Genomic DNA, 18,748 nt, shown 5'->3' with positions numbered 1-18,748 from the left:
AAATTTGTCAGACACCAATAGCACACAACTAAAGCTAAAAGTAATCAACAGATTATCAGAAAGTCTCATGGCTGTTACTAGCATTGTCAATAAATATTTTATGAACATATGACAGATTTAGACAACACGACAAAACTGATCCCCTGCAGGAACTAAAGCACTCCTCAGTGAACTCGTGATCTCTATCTTACAACAGATCAAGTCACAGTAAAAGCAACAAAGATATTACATAATTATACATCCACTGACTTAAATGGACTCTAATTTAAAAATTTAAAGTTAACAACAATTGAAATGGCCAAAGAAATTTGCCACATAGTTTATTCATCTCTGACAAAAGGCAGTTTTCCGGATAGAATGATAATAGCCATAGACATACCACTACACAAAAATGGAGATCCAATGTGCTGTGTCAACTGCAAACCATTTTTCTCATTTTCTCAAAGTTCCTGAGAAAATAAAGTACTTCATATTTCTTCCATATTTTGAAGAGGAAAAGATTGGTGTCATAAATAACAGACGATCTGGACTGCAGAAAGGAAAATCAATAGTTTCAGCATATTTGAATGAGTAAATATCTTTCACAGGGATTAGATCAATGGCAAAATCCTTATGGTATATTTTGTGACTACTGTGTGACTTATCGAAAGCTTTTGACCTAGTTGATCATTACATTTCAATAAGGTGACTTCATTAGCATGGGGTTAGAAGAGCAGCTCTTAGTACAATTAAGACATACCTGCAAAATAGAAAACAGCAGAAACACAATTAGAACAATAACAATATTAACTTGGATTTTGACAAATTAGTCATTCTGTACCACAAGGCAGCATATTACGATACCCAATGTTTCTGAGATAAATTTGCAGAGATAAACATACTTAGCTTTTAATACTGAAAGTGACATAATTCTTTCTGCAGGCATTACCACTAGCATAACCAGTGCTACAAATTTAGTTGATGCCGTAACAAAAAGCAAAATGATATTTGACTCAATCACTGAATGGCTTGGAATCAATAGATTCACTCTCAGTAGAGAGAAAACTAAAACAATACTGTTTGGGAACAACAGAAGAACACTACAGGAGTAATCTCAGTAACAGGTATGAATAGTACACATCTGCTTCAAAAAGCACAATTCTTATGCCTCACCATGGATAACAGTTCACTGTGGAAAGACCGAATTGGTATCACAACACAAATGGAGCTCAGCTAAATTTGTTCTCGAGAATATTAAAAAGCTAGTAACAGATGGTGCTATGTGAATGCTGTATTTTTCATATCTTGATGCCATCATGACGTATGGAATTGAAATATGAGGTCAGTCAAGTGATGCAAAAGAAATATTCAAACTGAAAAATGTAACCATTAGAACAACGACTAATGCAAGATGATCAAACAGCTGTAGGCCAGTTAAAAAAATTAAAATTTTAACTTTCTGCAATATTTATGTACTCAAAATAGTATTGTTTCCAGAGGAACATAAAAACAAGTTCAATAAAAGTGAAGTTGTATATAACCATTCTAGCAGAAACTGTATAAATTTAAGGGTTCTTTCACATAACATGGCATTGCTTCAAAAGAAGCCAATGAAACTGTACAGTTCATTTCATGTTCCCAATACCAGCTTGGGAGCAATGTATAAGCAAAATAAAACTGTTGCTTGTAAGAATACCTTTCTATTTTGTCAATGAATACATACCATATGCAAAAAGAAAATTGGAAATAGGCACACAGTGTAGTATGAAACATAACAGCTATGGCGTTACTGCTTCTTTAAGTTTTGTTACCAGCAGTTTCAGTCACATTAATTAATAGAACAGCTAATAGCAAGTCAACAACAATCCTAAGGATCGCCAAATGTGGGCAATATCAGTAATGCTACACTTTGGAAAAAGTGACCATGATGTAAAGCTATAGAATATATTCCTTATACCTCAAGTGATAGTGTTTATTTTATTTCTTTGTTGTGTGGCATACATTAATATTCTTAAACAATTTAATTACAAATTGACACACACTGAATATCATCGATAGCCTCCTCTGTTGCAGCAAGGAAGTCAATGAAGGTTCCCTTGTGAGCTCAAACTGGCCATTCTTCCACTATGCGCTGGGTTGTTGTATTCACATACCTATTTTCATTGTGAATGAGACTACTCTGCAACAAAATTAATATGTTATGTAATAACATTTTATTTTACAATTTATTCAGCATTATTTAATGTACAAAATTTATTGTAACTCTTTAATTTTCTGTTTTTCACTTTTGTCTTATTGTAGCAAAGTGTACATAAGACCCTTGAGGAATCACTGTTGTACTCCCAATTTTGCTTGAAGTATCGATGTGGCATCCATGCCGTTCAGTTTAGTAAATGAATTCTAAAAGGCACACATTGTGCCAACTTTGTACAGTTTACCTGGAAATAAGTAAGACAGAAACTCAAGAGCGTGTGTGGCATGAATTAATTTGGGCATTACTATCTACTTGTCAGTATTTGTAACACCAGAACTTCTGTTTATTCTTGTTTTCTACAGCAACAGGCAAGATCAACTCTTTCAAGCAGATGACACATGTTAAGTACTAGATCCCAACCAAAAAAAATTCACTTTCTATTCAAATGGTACATTTCTCAGTATGGGTTCTTTGACAAAAGTCTATCTACTTGTCCCCTCCACAGCACCTAGAAGTATATAACATGAGTTGTGGAACACACACTATAGAGACTATTTACCTTATCTATTGAGGCTTTTCTTTCTAAATACCCAATAATGCCAAAAATGACAACAGTTTTTTTTTCTTCAGTAGGCGCGAATTTTTCGCTGATAAAGGCTCTCACACAGTCGATTTTATTATTCAATACTTATATTGACCACCTGAGAGTGGTTTTAACACTTTAATATCAGCTCCTGCTCAGTATACTTCAGAGTATATTGTTCCATGCAAAGGCGATACTGTGTAACACACAGCAACTCCTGCTGGGTCTTGGTGATGGGCAGACATGCAGACAACCAATACAACATCAACATGTGAATGAATACTTCAGCGAAGAAAGATGATAGCAATCGTCTGCTCAAGTGCATTCAGGGCAGTAGTTTGATTTATGTCGAGAACAAGCTGAGGTGGTCCAGAGGCAGCATGACTATACCAAATCAAGTGCCCAGGCACCAACCACATCACACAACATTTCGAGGCCTTTTTGGGAGTTTGTGTGATCATGTGTCCTTTCAGACAGATTAACATACAGGGAGGCAGTGTAATGTGCGTACAGCAGATTGGGATGTCAGGGTTCTACGGGATACTGAGACAAACCGTAATACATGCTCCAGGCAAGTGGCCCACCAACACAATTTAAATCAAAGTACAATTATGTGTATCCTGCACGACAACTGCTATTATCCCTAACACCTGCAGTGAGTGCAAGGATTGTCAACAGTGGATTTCCCTCTATGGGAAGGATTTGGTTGATGGTTGTTGCATCAGATCACCACAATTATGGGATTTCCTTAAGCAGTTCTCTTTACTGAAGTAGCAGCCTTTAAAAGAAGTGGCATCATTAATTAATCTACATAGTCACCATGTGTGGCCTACAGAAAATTCTCGGTGAATTGTTGAAGTGGTTCAACAGCAATGGTTCTATCTCTGTATTTTGTTTTAACTGGCCTAACACAGTAGCAGATACAGTACCCCATAATTTTGAACCTTTGTCTTAGTGAGATATGTCTACCTCTCAAGGCAATTGACTAAAATTTTTAAATCCAATTGGCATTCTGAGCTCTGTTCCCCTGCTTGCAGAAAAATGAGGAATCAATTATTGGTTTGCCTTTTTGCATCTATACAATAGTATACATACTTGCAAAAATGTGGACCCATCATTAACTCATTATTGTATGTACTGCAGTGTGTAATTTTAATATTTAATTCCCACATGTAGAGAGTGTGATGTGTTTTTCCTTATGATTATGTTGCAGACTGTGGGTATATATTCATTTGATTCTTACGATATTGCCACCAAGTAAACATCCTCGTTTGCATTGTCCCTGTCAGTCTACACCCACTCATCATTTCACTTGTCTATGTCTCTATGTTAATCTGTTGACACATCAGCTTTTACCTTTTGACTCATGCAACTCTCTGTCTGCCTTTTATATTTTGCAAAACATTCATTTGCCACTTCCTCTGTGACAATATTTTAATTAATCAACAAATCAGCCCTTTGTATTTTAACTTATGCAACGGCCACTGTGACAGAGAGGTTCTAGGCGCTTCAGTCTGGAACCACGTGACTGCTACAGTCACAGGTTCGAATTCTGCCTCAGGCATGGAAGTGTGTGATGTCCTTAGGTTAGTTAGGTTCAAGTAGTTCCAAGTTATAGGGGACAGATGACCTCAGATGTGAAGTCCCATAGTGGTCAGAGCCATTTCAACCATTAGTCTTTTCACTTTCATTTTGTCTTTTTGACAACCTCCAAGTGTAATTTTATAGTATGTCTTAAAATTTTTACCCTCATATGGCTGAAGAGTGGCGACTTGTATCCACTGACAGGACATGCTCCACCCATATGGGGCTAGGGGTATGAAATGACAATAGAGAAAGAAAAATGGTACTGACGTGCACCAACTGACTAGAAGTCTATAGCACTAGTTCATTTGTTGTTGCTACTTTGTAATGCTTTGCGTCCATATCTGTTCATCCATGTAGTTTGTTTGTGTCATTGAGACAGTATTTTGTGTGTGTATTCATCGTCATCATCATTATCATCTCCTTGCCACCATCACAGCCTCCACCTCTGCTGTAGTCGTCTGCCGCCTCCTCTTAGTCACCATCATCATCATCACCACCGTCACACTGTACTCGCCATCTCTGTCTTTGTCCCTGTCACTGCCACCCTCATCTGCTGTCATCACATCTCACCAGATGTCAGTGCCATTTTCCCCACCATACCGGCGATACTCCGCTGCCGATATTAATCTTCTACCTTCCATCCCCTGTTTCTTTTGACCCCACAGTGGACACATCACCCTCTCCTCTGCTCCCACTTCACTATGTGGAGCACTTTCTCCGGCCCACCACGTTATGTCCACACTTCCATTCTAATAGTCTCACCCCACCCATAGTCACTTCCTTTGCCTACCCTGCCCTTCCTATCCCTTCCCACAACCTCTTCCACATCATCTACCACATCATTTACCTATCCCACATTTCCAACTTTTCCCAAACCAAGCACCTCCTCAGCAACTCCAGCCAATCTAATAACTAGTCAGGCTACCGTTGCAATGCCTGAAACCACATTACAATCAACAAGTAACCAAATCTCCTGGAGCCTTCTCCAAGGACCTGCACAACGTCAAATCCCACCTTTTCCAATTCCCCAACCCCCACCCCAACACACAACCACCAGAAACCCATAGAAGTACTCTAAAGCAGACCCCATTTCCAGTACCGTACTCAAAAAACCACAAACAACTCCTGACCCTATCAAACACAGCGCACCCCACCCACCGTTCACCTTCTGTCATAGCTGTTTCCACTTTCATTCTCTCCCTTGCTGACCCCAAATTCCTAAATGCCGAATCCATCACTCTAGAAGTAAGGAAATACATCTCTCGCATTTCCATCACTCAAATCATCCCCCACAAAGATTCTGACCACATCAAATCCACAAACCCAAACTTCCATTCCAACCACCTCTACAAAATCCCATGCACTACCTTCAGCATCATGCCTCCCTCACTCCATTCAGTACCACATCTAAACAACTCCAGCCTCCTCACCGTCCCCCTGCTTTCACTGCCATAACAGCAATGATTGGCCCCGAGATCACGACAGAGGAGGTGGCTGCAAAATAAGTTCCAGTCATGCTTTAGAAATATGTAGCTGTTATGACACACAAAGAGACGTCTACACTGGTGGGATTGACTTTTTGGACCTTCTATATGGGGGTGGAGCCCTCATTTGAAAGTAATTGATGAAAATATGCTGGAATTTTATATGATGCTCAACAGCATTGAAAGAGAAGTATTGTGTAGACTTGCTCTATGGTGTAATGTGCTGAAGGTCACGGGTTGAAATCTCGTTGAGTGCTTCAATTCTTTTTTTATTTTTAATTCTTTATTTTTTTTCCTTGCTAACAAGCATCACGTTAAATTCTAGTTTTTTATTTTTTTTAATCTTTTTTTTCCTTAACTCACAAACAAAAACCTACCAAGGTGAATGGCTGCAGGATGTGATAGCTGGGATCTTAACTTACATCACCCTATAGATGGTTTCATAAAGTGAATCCCACCACTGTGGACCGCTCCTTGTCAGGTTCCACATTCCTTATGCAGGTCTTCACAGAGTCTGTGAGGAGAGATCCCTGCTGTACAATGGCCAGTATTAAGTTGAACCTTCCAAATCCCTTCCACAGTGCTACCACTGCCAAAAATTTCACATTTACAATGACAATTCATTCCTGAACGTAAAGATCCTCCCACCCATTCTCACTCTAAAGTCTCTCACTTCCTCAAACGATGTTCCAACCTCGCCTCCCCTCCCACCTGCAATTATGTCTACCCTACTTACTCTAAGTGCAAGACCAACTCCCCAATCAACAAACCAGATTTAATAGTACCTGCCTTGTTTAGACTAGATTTACTTTCATTCCAATTGCTCCATAGTGAGGAGGTCCTCTAGGGTGTAGAACATGTCAGAAAAACAATAATACATGACAAATGTTTACAACTGAAACAAATAAGCTATTTTACCTTCCACAGGTCCCAAGTGGAATGATCCTCATTTTTTTTAAATGAACACTATATGACAGAATCATTTTACAAACACTAATGCATTGAATATAGCTACTACAATACTTATTTTCAATGAGCACATTACTGCCCTGAAATAAAGGTGTGTGTGTATGTGTCTGTGTGTGTGTACACACAAATCTGTCGGTTCTACTGAGAAATTCATCAATGGAGTAGAAGGAGTTGGCCACCAATAAATCCTTTAGGCTTCTCTTAAACTGAATTTCATTGGTTGTTAACCTTTTTATGGCTGCTGGCAAGTTATTGAAAATGTGTGTTCCTGAATAATGCACATCTTTTTGTACAAGAGTAAGTGACTCTAAATCCTTGTGAAGGTTATTCTTATTTCTAGTACTGATTCCATGAAATTGAGCTGTTGGTTTGAAACAGTGATATATTTTTAGTGACAAATTTCATTAAGGAATAAATATATTGGGAAGCAGTAGTTAGTATTCCTAGTTCCTTAAGCAGGCGTCTGCAGGATGTTCTTGAGTTCACACCACACATAACTCTTATGCACGTTTTTGTGCCCAGAAAACTTTAGCTTGGCTTGATGAATTACCCCAAAAAATAATCCCATATGACATTATGGAATGAAAGTAAACATAGTATGCCAGATTTTTCATTTGTGTATCGCCCATGTCTGACACAATTCGCATTGCAAATAGAGATTTGTTAAGATGCTTCAGCAGTTCTGTGGTGTGCTCCTCCCAGTTGAATTTATTATCAAACTGTAATCCCAAGAATTTAACACTGTTCACTTCTTCTTTCTGCTTGTCATCGTATGTTAGGCATATACTCGTGGGACACCCCTTACAAGTTCCGAATTGCATTTAGTGTGTTTTTTCAAAGTTAATTGACATTAATTGGTTAGGAACCAGTGATTAATGTCCACAAATATTTTATTAGCTGATCATTCTTAGACTACACTTGATTTGCTATGTATTGCAATGTTTTGCATCATTGGCAAACAAAACAAGCTTGGCATCTGATTATGTTACTGATGAAAGGTCATTGATATACACAAGAAAATGTAAGGGCCCTAAAATGGAACCTTGTCCCATTGATCATTCAATCCATCCCAATACCTCACTTTGACCAATTCCCACTGGCGAAAATATCAGATTCCTCTCCGTCGCCCGCCAAAATATTCACTCCTTCCAATGACTGCATACCATGAAACAAATTTCCCCAGCTGCCCACTTCATCTTCCATCTCAGTACCCAAGCTCCCTACTCGCAAAACCAAGTCCACTTTGCCTTTACTTGTCATGACACCTCATTTAAAACTCTCCACCTCCTCACCCACACAACCCTCTCCCCAGATTTTCATCATGGGGTGACAGCAATACAGCATCCTATACCACAACATTCGCACCCTACCCACTACGAATTCCTTGTAATGCATACCCTCTGCCAACACAATGCTGATACCTTCCTCCATAATGAGATGTCTCTCCCTGTATCCTTCTCTGCGCAGACAGTCCGCAGCTCGTGGTCTTGCGGTGGCGTTCTCGCTTCCTGCGCACGGGGTCCCGGGTTTAATTCCCGACGGGGTCAGAGATTTTCTGTGCCTCGTGATGACTGGGTGTTGTGTGTTCATCATCATTTCATCATCATCGACTCGCAAGTCGCCAAAGTGGCATCAACTAAAAAGGACTTGCAATACGGGGGCCGACCGTCCCCGCATGTGGCCTCCCAGCCAACGATGCCATACGATCATTTCATTTTTGCACAGATAGTCCCCTTCTCTTGGCCAGAGGTGGTGTTGCAGTCAGCCACCACAAGAACATCTCCATTTTCTTATGCTTAGCCCCTTCTTCAAAGCCCTGACTGTCAACTGTGCTACTATCTATGTCTGGCCTAATAATCCCCTGCCCTACAATTTCCTCACCCATGTTATCCACACCATCAACTATATCATTGCTGCTGACCTAAAAATCCATAATGGATGTCCAGCATAAATCCAGCAGTGATGTCAGGTTACATACTTCCTCCAAGGTGGCATTGTCCCCATCCCACAGCACACCTGGCCTGAAAGCAACACCACCCTAGACATTTTCCTAGCACCTCCCAACAACCTACCTGTACTCCTAACCATCTCCTACGCACAACCTCATCCCTGTGTACACCATTACCAGTTCCATACGAGAGTTATCCAAGACTACTCTAGCACCAACTGGAATGTGTACTGGGAATCCACAGACATCCAGTAAGGAAGCCATCCCCTCATCTTCCAGCAACCTCACAATATCCCTGATGCCACATTCTTCCTGCAGTAGACTTCGTCAGACACTGTATTCACACACATTCCTACAGAGTCCATATATCCTCACCATCCCACACTCCCCCCACAAACCCCACTCTTCCTCTGAGAATCCAATCACATGTACTATTTCTTCCTGCAAACTTGTGACGGGGATACACAACATGCCTCCGGCAAATTCAGTGACACGTGAGGAATTTGGGATTCTGGGACTAGCACCAGACATTCATCAGACTCAACACTCTCCATAAACTCTTCCAAGTACTGGAAAGCATTCCGTTGACTCATGGGTAATGACCTGCTCCACCACAACCATCATCCCTTACCTGACAGCTGGAGCAAAATAGACCACATCTCATCCCATCTCTCCGACATCATCTCCATTTTATTACTCCCTGTTTTCTACTATCCATGAACATATTTATACTGCTGCCCCACTCTTGGCTCCCAGCACTTGGACTGTATACCATAAACAGAATAGACACACCTATCATAATACATGACATAGAAAAAGAACTTTGCAGAAAAAGCACTACATTCCCTGTTGCTGACCACATCATGTATCGATACCAAAAAGACCGTCCCCTATCCTTTCTAGTTACCCTTGCAACCATTTTTACCACTATTCTCTCCACAGGTTACTACCCTGAACCTCCAAACTCCTACTTTTCCACTAACCCCCTTCTGATACCTCCCTGCCACCACCCCATCAGCCTCATCTCAATGATTAGCAAGGTCTTCGAATCTGTCCTCTCCCAACACATCCATCAACACTTGAACCAACTCCATCTGTGACATTTGCCTGCTTTATATCTTCGTTGATAGTCGTCAGTGTTGACGTACTGCATTTTTATACTGGCTGAGAAATGGAGGGGTGGAGGTTCAACAACGATTATTGTAAACGATGTAGCATGCAGTTGCACAGTTGCTTTTCACAGTTCTTTACTTTCATTGTTCACAACCCCACAATATTACACAGTTATATGGCCAGTCCCTAGTGGTAAACTTTGGGTAAGCCTCATTAATAGTTAGCAGGCAAATGTCTGCATACCGTTGAACATCTATCAGCAGTAAAAACCTAACCACACAATTCTTGCAGAATAATTAGGTATGTGTGACACTAGTGAACAGACACTGTCATTGTTTTAACATACACTCTATTTGTGTTACACTTATTTCACAGTTAAGATGACGCATTGTTGAAGATCTAATCAATACAGGGGTTTTCATCTGAAAATTGGCCATGGACTAACTGTCTCAGGACCAAAAATAGGGCCTCTGTATATCCACACAATAATAAGTACTGAAATTATAATTAAAACATAACTCATTCAATTAACTGAGTTTATAGAAAAATTCCTTCTTTTCAACAGTTTCTGCTACTACAAGGGTTAGCCTGAATTATTTGTTTAAATGATGAAATTAATAGGTATAGTTATACAGACAATACTTTTGACAAACCTGGTAATTATTTTAGAATTAATTAAGGGCTGGCTTTGGTAACATGTTTTTGAATAGAGCCAAATAAATACTTTAAGAATGTAGTGGTTCTTCTTCCAAATGTTTATAATGAGTACAGAATTTGTATTTGTTTATAAGTCAACAGTAGAATCTAAGTCACAGAACAGTTACTGATTTCACCCTATAACAAAGGATAGTGATGGTCAAAATAAATTAGGAAATTGGACACACATAAAACTGAGCACAAAATTATTCTTGGTGCTATATTTCTTAAGAGTGAGGGCCAAACTTTCTCTTTTATGAAAATGCAGGTTATACTCATGTATGTTGACAATAATTAGTCAAAAATGAATTTAAGGAGGCAGCCCCCTCATTAGATTGACCAGATAGATATTACAAGGAGCTAACTGGGCAGTTCAATGACCACAGCTGGCCTCAAAAAGTGGGTTTAACCATCTACACACAAAAGAATATTGCATCAGAAATCTTCTTATAAAAATTACAATATGTAAGTTTTTCAAATTTCTACTTATATGAACTGGCCATATGAAAAACCCCATACAAAATATTTACATACAGTGTATTACACAATGGCACAAAATATCCGTTAGTTATATTTTAAATAAAGACTACCTAGATATTTTCATGGTAAGTGATGTCCTTTTTGAATAAAAAAAGATTATATTCTAAGCTACATATCACTTTATACAAATCCAGTCTTACTTCAAACAACAAATGCTCATGGGTTGCAAAAAGTTAAATTGCACTGCACATTGCAGTTATTTTTTAGACAGAAATTTCACTTGTTCAATGTTTAGTATTTCATAAAAGCACTTTCACTCTTTTAATGCGGTTTTTTTTATTTATTTATTTTTTTTTCCTCTAAGTCGTTCACACCTTCTACAGGTCCAAGTGGCAGTTATTAAGGAAATGCACTGCTATCAGCTTCCTTGGAGGTGGTTCTCCTCAGCCACAGTACACGAAAAAGTAAGACAAAATACCCTATTTTTGTATGCTCACGTTTACTTCTAATTAAGTATAAGGAAAAACTGTTTCACACTAATGGTAAATAATGGTCATTACTTTATAAATAAATACATTAAATAGTTCTCATACCATCAAAATAATTACACTAAAATTGACTGTAGTCCAAAGGTGGAGACTAGTAAAAATTTTAAAATCAGGTACACATTACACTGCAAAATGTTACTCTAGGTCATAACTCCGTCTGTAATTGGTTAAACTTGAAAACTTTGGGTTTCTTTCCCATTTGAAATTCACTTAAATGCCAAGTCCTCATTTGAAATTCACTTCACCTATGGACTCCTATCACCTCCCAGAATGAGATTTTCACTCTGCAGTGGAATATGTGCTGATATGAAACTTCCTGGCAGATTAAAACTGTGTGCCAGACCGAGACTCGAACTCGGGACCTTTGCCTTTCGCAGACAAGTGCTCTACCACTGAGCTACCCAAACATGACTCACACCCTGTCCTTACAGTTTTACTTCTGCCAGTACCTCATCTCCTACCTTCTGAAAACTTTTTGTTATATGGACAGAAGATAAATAAATAAATATACCTACAAAGTGTATTTGTACGGAGTGAGGTGGCGCAGTGATTAGCACACTGGACTCGTATTTGGGAGGATGGTGGTTCAAATTAGCATACAGCTATCCTGCTATAGATTTTACCTCATTTCCCCAAGTCACTTTAGACAAATGCTGGTATGGCTCCTTTGAAAGGGCACAGGATCCTGTAGGATCAAAGGCCTTGCTGTTTGGTCCACTCCCCCAAATCAACCAGGAATTTGTATGAGTTGGCTGCTTCCAACAGTGACTCATGGATATTATAGTCATAGAATATTAATTTTTTGAAGTGCAACGTCTTACATTGCTGAACATTTAAAGCAAGTTGCCAATCTCTGCACCACTTTGAAATCTTATCAAGATCTGACTGAATATTTATGCAGCTTCTTTCAGATAGTTCTTCATTATAGATAGGTGCATCTTCCGTAAAAAGTCTGCTGTCAGTATTAATGTCGTCTGCAAGGTCATTAATGCACAACATGAACAGCAATGGACCCAACACACTTCCCTGAGGTATACCTGAAGTTACTGCTGCATCTGACCATGACTCTCCAACGAAGATAACATGTTGTGTCATCCCAACCAAAAAGTCATCAACCCAGTCACAGATTTCACTTGATACCCTTATGATCATACTGTTGACAATAAGCGTGTGCATGCTACTGAGTCAAATGTTTTTTGGAAATCAACTAATACAGGCTTTCAATATTTCGTGAGAAAAGTGCAAGTTGGGTTTCACATGATTGATGTTTCCAGAATTCATACTGGTTGTCATTTAGGGGGTCATTCTGTTGCAGATAATTCATTATGTTTGAGCTCAGAATATGTGCTAAGATTCTGCAACAAATTGATGTCAAGGATATTGGATGGCAGTTTCGTGGATCATTTCTTCTACCCTTGTTGTAAATGAGTGTGATCTGTGTCTTTTTCCAAGAATAGGGCACTGTTTTTTGTTCAAGGGGTCTATGATAGGTTATAGTAAGAAGAGGGTCTAACACAGTCATAAATTCAGTATAGAATCTGACAGAAATACTTCCAGGCCCTAGAGCTTTGTTCAGCTTTAATGATTTCAACTGTTTCTCAATACCATTGATACTGAGACTTATTTCATTCATCTTATGAGTGGTACAAGGATTAAATTGAGGCCGTTCTCCTGGGTTTTCTGTTGTAAAGCAACATTTGAAAACAGAGTTACACATTTCAGCTTTTGCTTACTACCCTCAGCTTCAGTTTCTGTCTCATTCACTAGGTACTGGACACAAGTCTTGGTGCCACTAACAGCATTTACATACAACCAGAATTCCTTTTAGTTCTGTGAAAGATCACCTGACAATATACTGCTATGGTACTCATTGAAAGAAACAGACATTGCTCTCTCGACAGCCAGCACTGGGTGTTTAAGAGCGTCAAGAAGAATGTTCGATATGAGTCATCAGCTCTGGCCAGTGATGTACTGTTAATGGCTGCTGTCATGCCACCTTTTGGTGTATGAATTCACACTTTTGCTGTTTGTTGGCAAAGCCAACTAATTTGGAAAAAAAGAAAAAGAACTGGTATTGGTGACACACTGATCTGTAGCTTGTGAGCAGGTGCAGTTAATGAAAGTGATAATAAAAATATGTGACTGTGGTGACAGATTGATCTATAGCTGTGTCCAATGTGTCAGTTGGGTTGGAAGGTGAAAATTTGGTTGTGCATTGGCAAAGACAGTGATTGTGACACTAAAAAATCCTGATTGTAGTTTTTGAAAAAATTGCCAATAACATCATGTTATAGTCACCACATTGTTAATGGTGTTCATTGCATGCTTCTTATGTCACAGGTAAAAGGCGACGACTCATCAAACATACCTCTACATCTGCTTAAGAAACAGTTACTGCAACAATTTCACTACCTCTAACACAGTAAATCATGTGGACAGGTTTGTTAGGTATCTGACATGTCAAGATGTATATCTTAACATAGAGACATTGGGTCTCATGCTTGTGCCACATTCACAGTGTTTAGAGAGTGAAGGTATTAAGAGCATCTTCATTTATGGTACACTCTGCTTGGTGACTTGCTCATGCAAACTTAAATGATAAAGTAAGATGAAGCATTTATGGCAACAAAAGAGGCTTACACAACCTTGTAGTACAGTATGAGAGCAACTGAACAACGACTCCCTACTGACTGGTTCTCTCAGGTAATCTCCATACTTACAGGGTCTAGAGTTGAGTTCCTGAACACAAAACTCCTGAAGCAGTCAACACCCCCTCCCCCGTCCCATCCCAAAAAAAGACAATTTTGCAGATTTCTGAGTGCTGTTAAGTACAAAAAATACCTCCTCACATGTATTAGTATCTCAGATTTTAATGCACACAAATAAACAATGAGAATAATTCGTAGAGTTGCAGATGACTGCCACACAGAGGCATCTGGACCAGGAAAAGTGTCTGATCATGCGGGCTGAGGTTTCCCACAGTTTCCTCAAGTGGGTTGGAGCAAACTCCGAGACCACTCCCAAGCATAGCACAGCACATGGCAGTTCTCCTCGTGCATTCAGAGTTTGCATTATGTCTCTAATGACTTTATTCTCTTCAAGGTGTTAAACCATAATCTTCTTTCCTTCTTTGAGTAAAATTTGATTTCAGCGCACATCAGCAAGCTTAATTTATTTAAAATAAACAGCAAATGATACAAATCAGTTTCAAATAATGCCAACTACATCCTTTTCTAGTGACAGAGACATGTTGTTCTCCTGGTTAACAAAATTGCCAATTTTTAATGACACTTACAAAATCTCCGAATTTTAGATTTCCAAGACTATTAGCACTGTGGAAAAAATTAAAAGTAAAGGATTTCTTTGCTGTCTCCACTGTTGTAAGAGATCAAAAGCCACAGGATCAATGTACTGGTAGTGACTGGGGGCATAGTTTCACTGTGAAGTCTAAACAATGATACAAATTGTCAGTGTTCTGAAAAAAAGGGAAAGTTGTAAAAAAGGATCTTACATCAACCAGTGAACAGACGTAGGTAGCAACTCAAAGCAAAGGTGAAATAATGTTGCTACATGTCTGTGGAATTCTGATGTTTTCCTCCATCAGGTCCAGTCCAGAACAGTGTGACAGTAAGGAAACTCACTCAAATAACAAGTGGGAACTCCTTTAGGGGCACATGAATGATGCCCGGTACATCCTCACAAGCCTCTTGTGCAGGGAGGACTGAACAGAAACTAGACAATGTCTGCACATAACACAGTTTGAGGTCAGGCTGTCATCAGGAGCAGCAATACTGTGGAGCTCCCAGCATGGTGAAATGGGACCGTGCAGTCTACACTAAACATAGAAAATTAAACTCTGAGAGAATGGGACAATAATCATCTTGAGGGCATTAAATGAGGAAAGAATAAAAACAGTTGCACAGATTACTTCTAGGTCCAAGGCAGTAGGTGTACTATAAAAGATGACTCACTGAAACAGTCCAGCACCATGTTGAACGGATACATTTCTAATGGTACAAATATTACAATATCTACACATTCTTAGTAACTTGCCTGCAGTTTCACAGTTCAGTTGCACTACCATAAATTGGTTACAAAGGAAACAAATTTGTTAGGTTAGGTTCGAATGATGATAACTCAGACTGACTGTTGAAAGAATGCTGATTTTGAGGTAAATATTGTGAAAGATGCAACACCAATGTAGGTACTTGAGATTGCAATGAATAGTGCACTTCAAATTAAGCAGGTGACGCTGAAGGAATAGTGAGAACTGACTGAAAATCTGTTACAGTTTGATGCCCCACACTTTATGTCCCCCAAACCCCATCATGAGAGAGCACATTTAACCATGTAGGTTGAGTCAGGTTATAAGTAGTCAGGCATACATCCACTGGAGGATTCTTCCACAAGGGTACCACAACCAAAGATTCAGTATCAGTCTTACATCACATGTGTTACTTACTGAAATTAACAGGAAACATAAAAATGAGGAGAGAAGAAATAGGACAGAGGACATCGGCCCACTGAAAGGTAATGAAAGTGAAATAGAGCCTCCTGAAATAGCAGACACCTTCAACATATATATTGTAACTGTAACAGATAAAATAAGACCACATATAACAGACGGAGAGAATACAGAGGCAAAAATTCTACCATTGCATTCATTACAATGACACAGAGGTTTCAAACACAATAAACCAACTAAAAGCCAAATATTTTTCTGGCTTAGGTGGTGTTACACCATTTCTCATAAAGGAATGCAGGAAAGTCTACCAAAAGACTCAACATCTTTATTGAATGCTACAATAGAGAAAAGCATTTTTTCAGTATCAGTGAAATCAAGTAATTTAAGAAAATCAACAGAGGTGACTTAAGAAAATGCAGGCCAACATCATTCATTATCACTTCTACAAAACACTCTGAATTGATAACAAAGACTAGAATTGCCGGGCCTTAGTTCTGAGCTCTCCTTGACAGCAATAGAATTTGTGTGGGATATTGAAGGACCTGTCAAAGGTGCCTGACTGCATGAATCATTATGACCTAATGGGAGACACCTTATTACCATGGGAGTCAAAGGAAATGCTGTCATGTTATGCAGTTACACATGGTGAACAGAAAGTAATGCACATACATCAAACATACTAATGGGGAAAATATAATCAGTTTCTTATCTTAGCAACAAACTGTGAAACATCTTGTGATGCCCTTACTCTCAGCTAGCTGGAGTCCACAAGGAAAGAAGCAATAAATAAATAAACTAATAAAATTGAAAATTAATAAATGATCTCGGCCATCACGTCATTACTTTCAGATAATTAAGCTAAATTCTGGCTTCAGAAATAACACAAAACTGCAAGCCTGCAAAGGAATCTTCTCGAAACATATAAATACATACTATTTCATGGGTACTGGCAAACCAGACTTGGATGAAGTGTATACAGGAAACAATAGTCTCCAACTTCTGCACACTGGTCAAGAAGCCATCTCAGCAGCTAAGGGATAATGGCAAGTATGACTTGTTCCACGATACAGTTTAACATCACAGTTCCTTACAAAAATACTACTTACCCAGATTACCTAAATTATTGTCACGGTTTCCGAACAATATACTGATTGCTGCAATTAACCTCTTAACTTTAGAAATGTCAACAATTCTGTCTGCACTTCATTTATTAACAACTGCAATTTTGGTTTATCATAGTGTTCTCAAGTGAACAGTTGTAATGACCATTTCAACTTTAAAAAACATTATTTCCTAAAAAAAACAGAATATTATTTAAAAAATTATAACACTTCACCACTTTGAAGTACTTATACCGCGAATGTAATTAATAAGCACCTAACTATTTAGTGTAACAACGAAAATAATCAATTATTGATAACGTAATATAAACGGATGGATAAATAAATCTACTCACCAACTGGCTGCAGGGGAAAACACACACAAAAGTGTTCAACTTTTACAAGCTTTCGGAGCCTGTGGCTCCTTCTTCTTGCAGAAGAGTTGAAAGGGAAGGAAGAGGGGTGAAGGATGAGGACTGCAGAGGTTTAGGGGAAGGGGTGCAGTTCAGAATATAACCCCGGGCCAGGGGAGACCTAACGGACAGGATGAGAAGGAAATACTCTCCCCCTACCACTCCTCTCAAATGATACCAAGCAGAAATTTGTTGATTAGGAATCATAAATAGGTATTTCCTCCAAAACTACCTGCACTGCCAAGAAATTTTTGCTAATATCTATAACAGATGTGTATTTTAAGTTGATTTTATAATACACTACTGGCCATTAAATATGCTACACCACAAAGATGACATGCTACAGGTGTGAAATTTAACCGACAGGAAGAAGATGCTGAGATATGTAAATGATTAGCTTTTCAGAGCATTCACACAAGGTTGGCGCTGGTGACAACACCTACAATGTGCTGACACGAGAAAAGTTACCAACCGATTTCTCATACACAAACAGCAGTTGACCGGTGTTGCCTGGTGAAACATTGTTGTGATGCCTCATGCTAGGAGGAGAAATGCGTACCATCACATTTCCAACTTTCATAAAGATCGGATTGTAGCCTATCGCGATTTTGGTTTATCGTATCACGACATTGCTGCTCGTGTTGGTCGAGATCCGATGACTGTCAGCAGAATATGGAATCGGTGGGTTCAGGAGGGTAATACGGAATGCCGTGCTGGATCCTGATGGCCTTGTATTACTAGCAGTCCAGATGACAGGTATCTTATCCGCACGGCTGTAACGGATCGTACAGCCACGTCTTGATCTCAAGTCAAAAGATGGGGACATTTGCAAGACAACAACCATCTGCACAAACAGTTCGACAACATCTGAAGCAGCACGGACTATCAGCTCGGAGCCCATGGCTGCAGTTACACTTGACGTTGCATCACAGACAGGAGCGCCTGCGATGGTGTACTCCACAACTACCCTTGGTCCACGAATGGCAAAACGTAATTTTTTTGGATGAATCCAGGTTCTGTTTACAGCATCGTGAAGGTCACATCCGTGTTTGGCGGCATCTTGGTGAACACACATTGAAAGCGTGTAATCGTCTTTGCCATACTGGCATATCACCCAGCGTGATGGTATGGGGTGCCATTGTTTACATGTCTTGGTCACCTTTTGTTTGCATTGACGGCACTTTGAACA

General features: G+C 39.2%; 1 long non-coding RNA gene across 1 annotated transcript in view; it reads right to left on the bottom strand.

Annotated features, from left to right (window-relative positions):
- Positions 1–18,748, bottom strand: part of LOC126427001 (uncharacterized) — a 174,579-nt gene that overhangs the window by 89,541 nt on the left and 66,290 nt on the right. The window contains exon 2 of the long non-coding RNA XR_007576486.1: positions 2,022–2,158. This is a non-coding gene — a long non-coding RNA (uncharacterized LOC126427001). The remainder of the gene's footprint in view (positions 1–2,021; positions 2,159–18,748) is intronic.

This window comes from Schistocerca serialis, chromosome 11 (assembly GCF_023864345.2).
Source record: "Schistocerca serialis cubense isolate TAMUIC-IGC-003099 chromosome 11, iqSchSeri2.2, whole genome shotgun sequence".
NCBI classification, from domain to species: Eukaryota; Metazoa; Arthropoda; class Insecta; order Orthoptera; family Acrididae; genus Schistocerca; species Schistocerca serialis.
Note: the sequence above shows the minus strand (reverse complement) of the source record. Positions and strands in the feature narration are given on the sequence as shown.